This window comes from Schistocerca gregaria, chromosome 2, assembly GCF_023897955.1.
Source record: "Schistocerca gregaria isolate iqSchGreg1 chromosome 2, iqSchGreg1.2, whole genome shotgun sequence".
Lineage (NCBI taxonomy): Eukaryota > Metazoa > Arthropoda > Insecta > Orthoptera > Acrididae > Schistocerca > Schistocerca gregaria.
The window spans coordinates 122,432,173-122,443,834 of record NC_064921.1 but is presented as its reverse complement, the minus strand read 5'-3'; positions in this window follow the sequence as shown (position 1 = coordinate 122,443,834).

The window sequence follows — 11,662 nt, the reverse complement described above, 5'->3', positions numbered from 1 at the left end:
GAGCCCGCAAAAATGGAGAACATGCTGAAACTTATACTTTATTTCAACGTAAATATATATATATATATATATATATATATATATATATATATATATATATATATATATACGGTTATGAACTATTTTCTGAAATATGTGCACTAAATGACGTTTGCCATTCCGTAACGGCTTACCAGACTCAAACATTTCAAACCAATGGGTGACCGTATTTAAGAGATGCAATGCACACAACTTACTGAAAGTTGTTCAACATGTGCTAGCGATGTCACCGTCCAATGCGTTTGTAGAGCGGATTTCCAGAGTGATGCTAATATCTGGAGCAATGAAAGAAACAGACTGAAAGTGGAAATTGTGAGAGCCGGACTACTTGTGAATTTTAACTACCGTATGAAATGTGCAAATTTGCAAAATTTGTTACATCCAAGAATGGGAAAAGACTTGTTAATGCTTCGAAGTCAGAACAGACGTGTAACTTCAAAATTTAACTAGCAAAGGAATGGAGGCTCGCAGAAATGGCTGGATTCGGAGTATTAACAGTGAGTGTCGTGTTAAATAAATGCATGCATCCTGCTATAGCAGCTATAATGTATGTATTTTGTAATATGTTCTGAATAATAATCATAATAATAATAACCGTAACACAGTAATAAAAACAATAATACATTTTTGAGTTGTCCGGTTTTGGCTCCAGTTAAAGTTGGCAACTCTACTCTACTCACATCATAGGCTACTTTGCCTCCACATGTACCTCGGGTGGGCAGTTGGTATCAGTTCTACAGACATTTTGCGTTTGCTAAGTATTTTGCGACTAACTCGCAGACTTTGGTTTGCTTTCCGCACAACATTATCTATATGATCGTTCAAATTTAGGTTTCTCATAAGTGTAATCCCTAAGTATTTAGTTGAATTAACAGCCTTTAGATTTGCGGGATTTATCGTGTAACCGAAATTCAGCAGATTCCTTTTACTAATCTTGTAGATGAATTCAAACTTTTCGTTATACAGTCAATTTCCACTTCTCGCGCCATACAGGTATCTTCCCTAAATCATTTTACAGATATGGTTTTGACCGTTTGCCGCCTTTAAAAGACGGTAAATGACAGCATCACCTGCAAACAATCTAAGAGGGCTCTTCAGATTGTGTCCTAAATCGTTTATGTAAAACAGGTACAGCAGAGGGCCTATAACACTTACTTCGGGTGCACCAGATATTACTTCTGTTTTACTCGACGTCTTTCTATCAGTTACTACAAACTGCGACCTTTCCGCAGGAAATCACGCGTCAAGTCGCACAACTGAGGCGACACTCCATATGCACGCAATTTGATTATAAGTCGCTTGCGAGAAACTATGTTAGAAGCTTTCTGGAAATCTGAAACTGAAACTCTGTCGACAGCTCTAATTACTTCGTGAGAATAAAGAGGTAGTTCTGTTTGCCACAAACGATATTTCCTGAATCTGTGTTGGCTTTTTGTCAATAGATCGTTTTCTTCGAGGCAATTCACAGTGCTCCCAGTATATGTTCAACAATCATGTTGCAGTTCGATGTTAGTGATACGCATTTGTAATTCAGCCTATTAAATCTATTTCATTTCTTGCGTATTGGTGTGACTTGAGCAACTTTCCAGTCTTAAGGTACACATCTTTCGACGAGTGAGCGATTGCATATGGTCGCCAACTGTGTAGCTATTGTGCCAACATACTCGAAAGGAACGAGACTGGTATACAATCTGGACCGGAAACCTCGCTTTTATTAAGTGATTTAAGCTGATTCGCTACACCGAGGATATCTACCTCTAATTTACTGGCTGTGGTACAGGGTGTTTAAAAAATGACCGGTATATTTGAAACGGCAATAAAAACTAAACGAGCAGCGATAGAAATACACCGTTTGTTGCAATATGCTTGAGACAACAGTACATTTTCAGGCGGACAAACTTTCGAAATTACAGTAGTTACAATTTTCAACAACAGATGGCGCTGCAAGTGATGTGAAAGATATAGAAGACAACGCAGTCTGTGGGTGCGCCATTCTGTACGTCGTCTTTCTGCTGTAAGCGTGTGCTGTTCACAACTGGCAAGTGTGCTGTGGACAACATGGTTTATTCCTTAGAACAGAGGATTTTTCTGGTGTTGGAATTCCACCGCCTAGAACACAGTGTTGTTGCAACAAGACGAAGTTTTCAACGGAAGTTTAATGTAACCAAAGGACCGAAAAGCGATACAATAAAGGATCTGTTTGAAAAATTTCAACGGACTGGGAATGTGACGGATGAACGTGCTGGAAAGGTAGGGCGACCGCGTACGGCAACCACAGAGGGCAACGCGCAGCTAGTGCAGCATGTGATCCAACAGCGGCCTCGGGTTTCCGTTCGCCGTGCTGCAGCTGCGGTCCAAATGACGTCAACGTCCACTTATCGTCTCATGCGCCAGAGTTTATACCTCTATCCATACAAAATTCAAACGTGGCAACCCCTCAGCGCCGCTACCATTGCTGCACGAGAGACATTCGCTAACGATATAGTGCACAGGATTGATGACGGCGATATGCATTTGGGCAGCATTTGGTTTACTGACGAAGCTTACTTTTACCTGGACGGCTTCGTCAATAAACAGAACTGGCGCATATGGGGAACCGAAAAGCCCCATGTTGCACTCCCATCGTCTCTGCATCCTCAAAAAGTACTGGTCTGGGCCTCCATTTCTTCCAAAGGAATCATTGGCCCATTTTTCAGATCCGAAACGATTACTGCATCACGCTATCTGGACATTCTTCGTGAATTTGTGGCGGTACAAACTGCCTTAGACGACACTGCGAACACCTCGTGGTTTATGCAAGATGGTGCCGGGCCACATCGCACGGCCGACGTCTTTAATTTCCTGAATGAATATTTCGATGATCGTGTGATTGCTTTGGGCTATCCGAAACATACAGGAGGCGGCATGGATTGGCCTCCCTCTTCGCCAGACATGAACCCCTGTGACTTATTGCTGTGGGGACAATTGGAAGACCAGGTGTACCGCCAGAATCCAGAAACAATTGAACAGCTGAAGCAGTACATCTCATCTGCATGTGAAGCCATTCCGCCAGACACGTTGTCAAAGGTTTCGGGTAATTTCTTTCAGAGACTACGCCATATTATTGCTACGCATGGTGGATATGTGGAAAATATCGTACTATAGTGTTTCGCAGACCGCAGCGCCATCTGTTGTAGACAATTGTAACTACTGTAATTTAGAAAGTTTGTCTGCCTGAAAATGTACTGTTGCCCCAAGCATATTGCAACAAACGGTGTATTTCTATCGCTGCTCGTTTAGTTTGTATTGCCGTTTCAAATATACCGGTCATTTTTGAAACACCCTGTAGCTCGCCCAGAAAAATTACCCTGTGTTTAAGTTAGGAATTTTCATCATTCTCGTTTGTAATTGGAGTACTGTGTCATCCCGCATTATCGCTCAGTCTACTTGCGTGTGACACAGCATGAAACGTATCCTTTTGATCGTACTTGGCTGCACTGGTCGTAACTTGGTTTCCCCTCCACGTGAAAAAAAAAAAATCCAATGAGATTCGACGGAAGAATACATGGCGTAATGTTTACATCAGGTTTATTCTTATTATCAACAGCGTATAACAGCTCGTCACCTTGAACACCTCTCCTAGGCTAGTGACCATATCAGGTGGACCTTAGGTGATTGGAAAATCGTGGCCTGGTCAGATGAGTCGCGACTTCAGTTGGTAAGAGCTGATGATAGGTTTCAGGTGTGACGCAGACGTCATGAAGCCATGGACGCAAGTTGTCAACAAGGCACTGTGCAAGCTGTTTGTGGCTACATCATGGTGTGGGCTGTGTTTACATAGAATGGACCGGATCCTCTGGTGCAATTGAACCCTTCATTGATTGGAAATGGTTATATTCGGTTACTTGTAGACCATTTGCAGCCGTTCATGAACTTCATGTCCCAGACAAGGATGGAATTTTTATGGATGAAAATGCGCCAAGTCACTGGGCCACAACTGTTTGCGATTGGTTTGAAGGACATTCTGGGCAATTCGAGCGAATGATGTGGCCATCCAGATCGCACGACATGAGTGACGCAACAAGCTGCCCAAGGAACTACAATCAAAGACTCTACCAAGGCGCCACCACGGCGCATTGGCAGAGGCGGATCGCGCCAGTAGGCAAGGATGAAAAACATAGAATGATCCGACACGGCTCATACAATTAATAAATTACTTTCGTAAACAAAAAAACCACAAAAATTTTACCTTTCATTCTACATTTACATCCATACTCCGCAAGCCACCTGACGGTGTGTGGCGGGGGGTACCTTGACTACCTCTATCGGTTCTCCTTTCTATTCCAGTCTCGTATTGTTCTTGGAAAGAAGGATTGTCGGTCTGCCTCTGTCTGGGCTCTAATCTCTCTGATTTTATCCTCATGGTCTCTTCGCGAGATATACGTAGGAGGGAGCATTATACTGCTTGACTCTTCGGTGAAGGTGTGTTCTCGAACTTCAACAAAAGCCCGTATCGAGCTACTGAGCGTCTCTCTTTCACAGTCTTCCACTGGAGTTTATCTATCATCTCCGTAACGCTTTCGCGATTGCTAAATGATCCTGTAACGAAGCGCGCTGCTCTCCGTTGGATCTTCTCCGTCTCTTCTATCAACCGTATCTGGTACGGATCCCACACTCTGAGCAGTATTCAAGCAGTTGGCGAACAAGCGTGCTATAACCTACCTCCTTTGTTTTCGGATAGCATTTTTAGGATTCTTCCAATGAATCTCAATCTGGCATCTGCTTTACCGACGATCAACTTTATATGATCATTCCATCTTAAATCACTCCTAATGCGTACTCCCAGATAATTTATGGAATTAACTGCTTCCAGTTGCTGACCTGCTATATTGTAGCTAAATGATAAGGGATGTATTCGCAGCACATTACACTTATCTACATTGAGATTCAATTGCCATTCCTTGCACCCTGCGTCAATTCTCTGCAGATCCTCCTGCATTTCAGTACAATTTTTCATTGTTACAACCTCTCGATATACCACAGCATCATCCGCAAAAAGCCTCGGTGAACTTCCGATGTCATCCACAAGGTCATTTATGTATAATGTGAATAGCAACGGTCGTACGACACTCCCCTGCGGCACACCTGAAATCACTCTTTCTTCGGAAGACTTATCTCCATTGAGAATGACATGCTGCGTTCGGTTATCTAGGAACTCTTCAATCCAATCACACAATTGGTCTGATAGTCCGTATGCTCTTACTTTGTTCATTAAACGAATGTGGGGAACTGTATCGAACGCCTTGCGGAAGTCAAGAAACACTGCATCTACCTGTGAACACGTGTCTATGGCCCTCTGAGTCTCGTGGACGAATAGCGCGAGCTGGGTTTCACACGACCTTTTTCGAAACCCATGCTGATTCCTACAGTGTAGATTTCTAGTCTCCAGAAAAGTCATTATACTCGAACATAATACGTGTTCCAAAATTCTACAACTGATCGACGTTAGAGATATAGGTCTATAGTTGTGCACATCTGTTGGACGTCCCTTCTTGAAAATGGGAATGGCCTGTGCCGTTTTCCAATCCTTTGGAACGCTACGCTCTTCTAGAGACCTACGGTACACCGATGCAAGAAGGGGAGCAAGTTCCTTCGCGTACTCTGTGTAAAATCGAACTGGTATCCCATCAGGTCCAGAGGCCATTCCTCTTTTGGGCGATTTGAATTGTTTCTCTATCCCTCTGTCGTCTATTTCGATATCTACCATTTTGTCATCTGTGCGACAATCTAGAGAAGGAACTACAGTGCAGTCTTCCTCTGTGAAACAGCTTTGGAAAAAGACATTTCGTATTTCGGCCTTTAGTCTGTCATCCTCTTTTTCAGTACCATTTTGGTCACAGAGTGTCTGGACATTTTATTTTGATCCACCTACCGCTTTGACATAACACCAAAATTTCTTAGAATTTTCTGCCAAGTCGTTACACAGATCTTTACTTTCGAATTCCTCGAATGCCTCCCGCATAGCCCTCCTCACACTACATTTCGCTTCGCGTAATTTTTGTTTGTCTGCAAGGCTTTGGCTGTGTTTGTGTTTGCTGTGAAGTTCCCTTTGCTTCCGCAGCTGTTTTCTAACTCGGTTGTTGTACCACGGTAGCTCTTTTCTATCTCTTACGATCTTGCTTGGCACATACTCATGTAACGCATATTACACGATGGTTTTGAACTTTATGATCGCTGGTTTCCTGTTCTGCATTAACTGTTTCAAATAGTTCGGGTCTGTTTGTCACTAGAAGATCTAATATGTTATCGCCACGGGTCAGTTCTCTGTTTAACTCAGGTAGTTTTCTCCACTCGGCGCATTTTTATTGAAGCTAGAACAATACGATAGGTCTAGTGCCTTCTTATTCCACAAGGAGGTTTTAGAAATCTCAGGAACTACTTTTAATCGAAATAATTATATCTTCTATCAATATAAGTGGAAAAATATTCAAAAATTTCTTTCTGTCACAGAGGATTCGTTCTGCTTCCACTGAGAAAAAAAAAAGGTTCAAATGGCTCTGAGCACTATGGGACTTAACATCTATGGTCATCAGTCCCCTAGAACTTAGAACTACGTAAACCTAACTAACGTAAGGACATCACACAACACCGAGTCATCACGTGGCAGAAAAATCCCTGACCCCGCCGGGAATCGAACCCGGCAACCCGGGCGTGGGAAGCGAGAACGCTACCGTACGACCACGAGCTGTGGGCTTTCCACTAAGAGCTGTTAAAAATATCAGAAGCTACCTTTAATTGAAATGAATTATTTCTTCTATTAATATTTATAGTGGACCTCTTTTACATATTTTACACGATTACATATTTTATATACATATGATTACATATTTTAAAAGAAAAAAAACATTTCCATGCCTTAATGCATATTGATTTATTCTTAAATATCTTACCAAGGGTCTAATATAAAAATGGTTCAAATGGCTCTGAGCATTATGGGACTGAATTGCTGAGGTCATCGGTCCCCTAGAACTTACAACTACTTAAACCTAACTAACCTAAGGACATCACACACCATCCATGTCCGAGGCAGGATTCGAAACTGCGACTGTACGGGACACTCTGGGCGGCGGTCTAATGTAAGGCAAGCAACGTCTGAGGGAAGGAGCGGACGGTAGGCGACGTGAGGAAGGAATGCCAAATATGTGTCACTTGTATGGAAAAAAAGCTTTCGAACTGGCCTCTTGTGTGCAAGTTACCACGTTAATCGATTTGAAAATTGATGTTGAAGCCTATGGTAGGATTCAAAAGCGCAAAGTGGAAATGTTGATGGTAGGAAAACAATTAATTGAGAAAAAAGGGAATACAAAGAGACCAACAGAACGTAACACAACAGCTTTCACACTAATTATATTGTTGACTTGCTTATGTTTATAAGATTGACCGGCTACAAGAAGTGCACTGTAGAAAGCGATAGGAGAAAATGATGTGTACATGACAACCTCCTCAAAACTTTAAAATCACAAGTAGGGGGAGAATGTTTTGCGAACGAAAACCTTTGAGCGCCCCAGGCATGGAAGGTCACAGATTTGTTTGATCCACTTCAGAGTGTCACGGAGATGCAGAAAAAGCCCCAAACTATCCCGCGAAAACGTATTTGGAAGTTTCTAGAACCAGCTTCAAGGGACGAATTGTTGGGTAGTGCGTTCATACAGCGTGGTCGCCGCAGTTAAGTCGCGGCCATCGCCTCCTCGACAACTGTGTGCCAACGCTCCAGTTGCAGCAGCGCGGCGTATTTCAAAGTGACCACAGTGGGGCCGCCACGAGAGACGCAGCAGTCATAAGCTGTAGTCCACGGAGACAATCAGGACGCAGCCAAACGTGATTAAGTCTCGTCGTTGCGGTCCGGAAGGGGAGTCGTCTGGTGGGCCTGTTGGAGTACGGAGCATATCTCCTCCCAGTCGCGAAGCTGTTGCTGTGGTAGTGTTTACGGGATATGTACTATGGCTACGGACCTGGACACGAGTGATTACGCTGAGTAGTGTTTCAACTTGTTTTCAGAATAAATCTTCTAAGTTGTAATTAATTGCGACTTCACATTTAGTAGATTTTACCTGGGACACAACACGAATTAAGGGATATCTACTACAACCACCTACGTATCACTCCTGTAGGGGTCGGAAAGACAAGATTATACTGACTACACCGCGTATGAGGCTTTTAAGCACTCACACTCCCTGAGCTCCATATGAGAATGGAAAAAGCTGTAATATCTCGTATTCTTTTGCTCGCACTATGTAGGGGGTTGCAGAGAGTGGATGTAGATGTAAAGGTAAGAAGTAAAGTGTTAATTGTCCCTGTATCTCTCAAAACTGCATTTCCTTGTAGTAGTATTTGTTGATATAGAACAAAGACAGTCGCATCATTCAGCTTTTAGGTAGCATACATCCCAGCCCCACAAGTATCTTTATAAGATTTTTTATGTGCCTTTGCTCATATTTACAACCATGCTGGACAATATCGGCGTATTCTTCCTAGAGGACAATATCTACGACTTTTTTCTGCCCAGAGGAGCAGTAACTCGCACATCTATCCAATACAAGTATTTTTTGCAACATCCGTAGAGTCGTGCAGATGTTATTGAGAAACTTCTGGTTATTAAGTGTGCCATTACTAAGGAGTGTGAGGTCCTAACAACCCTACCACAACAAAGGTCAAAATTTAATAACGATTGTGGTGTTGCTCACGATGCTGAATACTGCATTTTCGGGCAACAACAAGGTTATTATGTGGGAGGTGTCATTAGAGCACAGTTAATAAAATCATTTCATGTAATAATGAATAAACTAGGCACTCATCTTTTCGTGTTTCTCATTCTGGTCTCGTTGTAAAATCATGGCTCAATCGTCGAAAATCTAGGTGGTGATGATTCCAAGCTCGGATGCAAAAAGGCCTAGGTATTATTCCTTTATATTCAAAAGTTTTGTAGATGCGCTTCACAAAACATTCTTGAAGATTAAACCTTTCAAAGTTAGCACAATAGAGATGTAAAAAAAAAACTGCACTCCGAATTTCAGTTACACTTCCTTTTAATTGCTTTTATTGCAATATCACGTAACACACAAAACATCCCTTCACAATACAAAACATACTTGAAAACATCTTCCTCACTGTTGAAGTTCACATTTTATAAGCTGACTACGATATGCGTCTTTCCAACATGACGTCCAAGACATGATTTTTTCAAGGTCCGACTCTAACTCACTAACTATCGCTTACGCGCCCAAAAATCAGAGCTACAATTATGTCAAAGTTCATTGTGACAAAAGAAGAATACACTTAAGAATAATATCATTGCAATATAAACATATCGATGTATCACAAATGAAATCAGATCTAAATGTTGTCTCAGAAATATGTTAAGTAGTTAACAGAAACACAGTAGAATATCGCTGGTATCGAGAGGTTGAGTTGAGGTGCCGTAATGGTTAAGTAATTCAAGTACCATTACAAGGTACGTGTGAATAAATAAATATCTAGTGCTTTCCTTTGCAGAACGTTGATTTTTCGAATCAAGTGATCATATTACTTTTATCTCCTGTTTTCTACATGGAACATTAAATCAAATGTCGGTATTTTGTTGCTGTATTTCAATACATACAAGACCGTGTTGAAAAGTAATGTCTCCGAATTCTTGTGTGAAAATGCTAAGAGTTTTTAAAATAAAACAGACCGTATTAACATTGTCTGTCTTTACTCTTTATGCCTACGTATTTGGACCCCAATGCCGCACAGGGTTCGGAAACTTCCTCCACATTTGGAATACCCTCTCCTTGAGCATGACAATGCCGGACCACGTACGACCACTGCGACATCTGCAGCAATCCGATGCCTCGAGTTCCTTTGCCCTCGATCGTGAGTTCTCGGTCATCGTGATCGATCCACTTCGTCTGTTGCCAAATCTTAAAGAACACCTTCGAGGATATCACTTTGATAGTGATGAAGCGGTGCAGGCAGAGGTGAGGTCATCGCTCCGTCAACAAAGTCTGATATTCTACGGTGACAGTATCAACAAACTGATCTCTCGTTTGGTGAAATCCGTGGCTATGTTGAAAAATAAATATGTATCCTTGGAGAAGAAAGACGTAGACTCGTAATCATGTTTGTTTTCACATAAAAGATTCGAAAACGTTACTTTTCAGCATGCTCTCATTGAAAGCATTATGAATGACTCGTAAATCTACTGTGCGCTTATTGAAAAATTTATAGAAAAGTTATTCAGTGTGTGCAATTGCTGATGAGGTATATCTGAATAAATGTCTAGTGCTTCCCTTAAAAGATCGTTGTTATTTCTAAAAGAGTGGTTATATTACATTTATCATAGGTTGACCAGATGCAATTGTTTAAAAGGAGGACAAACAGCTTCAAAAAGGAGGAGAAAGGAAGAAAAAAGAGGACACATCAAACGGGTCAATTGCAGATGAGGGTACCACCCGTCAGCTTTGGACAAGTCACGTGACTGCCGTGAATTGACGGTAAAACTAGTAGTTAATTGTTACTGGTGGTCAGGTGGTGATTCTCAGAGCAATATATATATATTTTTTTATTTTAGATTAAAAACATTGATTGTGGTTACAGTGTGGCGTCAATTGTTGTGTTATGTCAACAACACGGAGCTGTTTACAATGCGAAAAACTAAAGACCAATGACCTCCCTTCATTCGACGCACCGCTACCAACATCTACAATTCAAGCAGCACCTGACGACACGTAAACTGCACTTTAATCTTCCGAATACAAATAAATTGAATGACTATGAAACAATGAAATAAAACCATGACAGTTAATCTGTCGAGTTATTTCTTAACTTTACTGGACACTGAGACGTACGTTCCAGCTCCACATATCGTACATTCCGCTTCGAATTCATTTCTCCTTTTCTTGAAAGCTGGATATTTAAAGGAAAGGACATCAGAAAATGTATACTTTCGTTTAGGCATAGCCAAATAGTTTACGTAACTCACTCGGTTAAAAATTACACTCACAAATCACACGTGCACTACAGGAAGCCAAGCCAATACAAAGCGAAGTACGAAACGAAAATTTTAAATAATCGATACTTGCAATCGCTCGTCCGCAGCTCGTGGTCTCGCGGTAGCGTTCTCGCTTCCCGAGCACGGGGTCGCGGGTTCGATTCCCGGCGGGGTCAGGGATTTTCCTTGCCTCGAGATGACTGGGTGTTGTTGTGTCATCTTCATCATCATCATTCATCCCCATTACGGTCGGAGGAAGGCAATGCAAACCACCTCCACTAGGACCTTGCCTAGTAAGGCGGCGCGGGTCCCCCGCGTCGTTCCCCTACGCTCTGTAAAGAAGTATGGGATTCATCATCATCATCATCATCATCATCATCATTCGCTTATAGGTCGATCAACGATAACATCGACGATCCTGGTGCCACCTGCTAACACCCCAATAGTTAAAGTATTTAAGAAAAGAGCAATAGAACGGTACGAATTATAAATTTAACTGTATTACGCTAAACTTTACGAAAAAGCCGGACTCTGTAAAAATCCTCCCGGACCCCGGACAAAGAGCTAAAAAGGAGGACATGTCCGGATTAATCCGGACGTCTGGTCACCCTAATT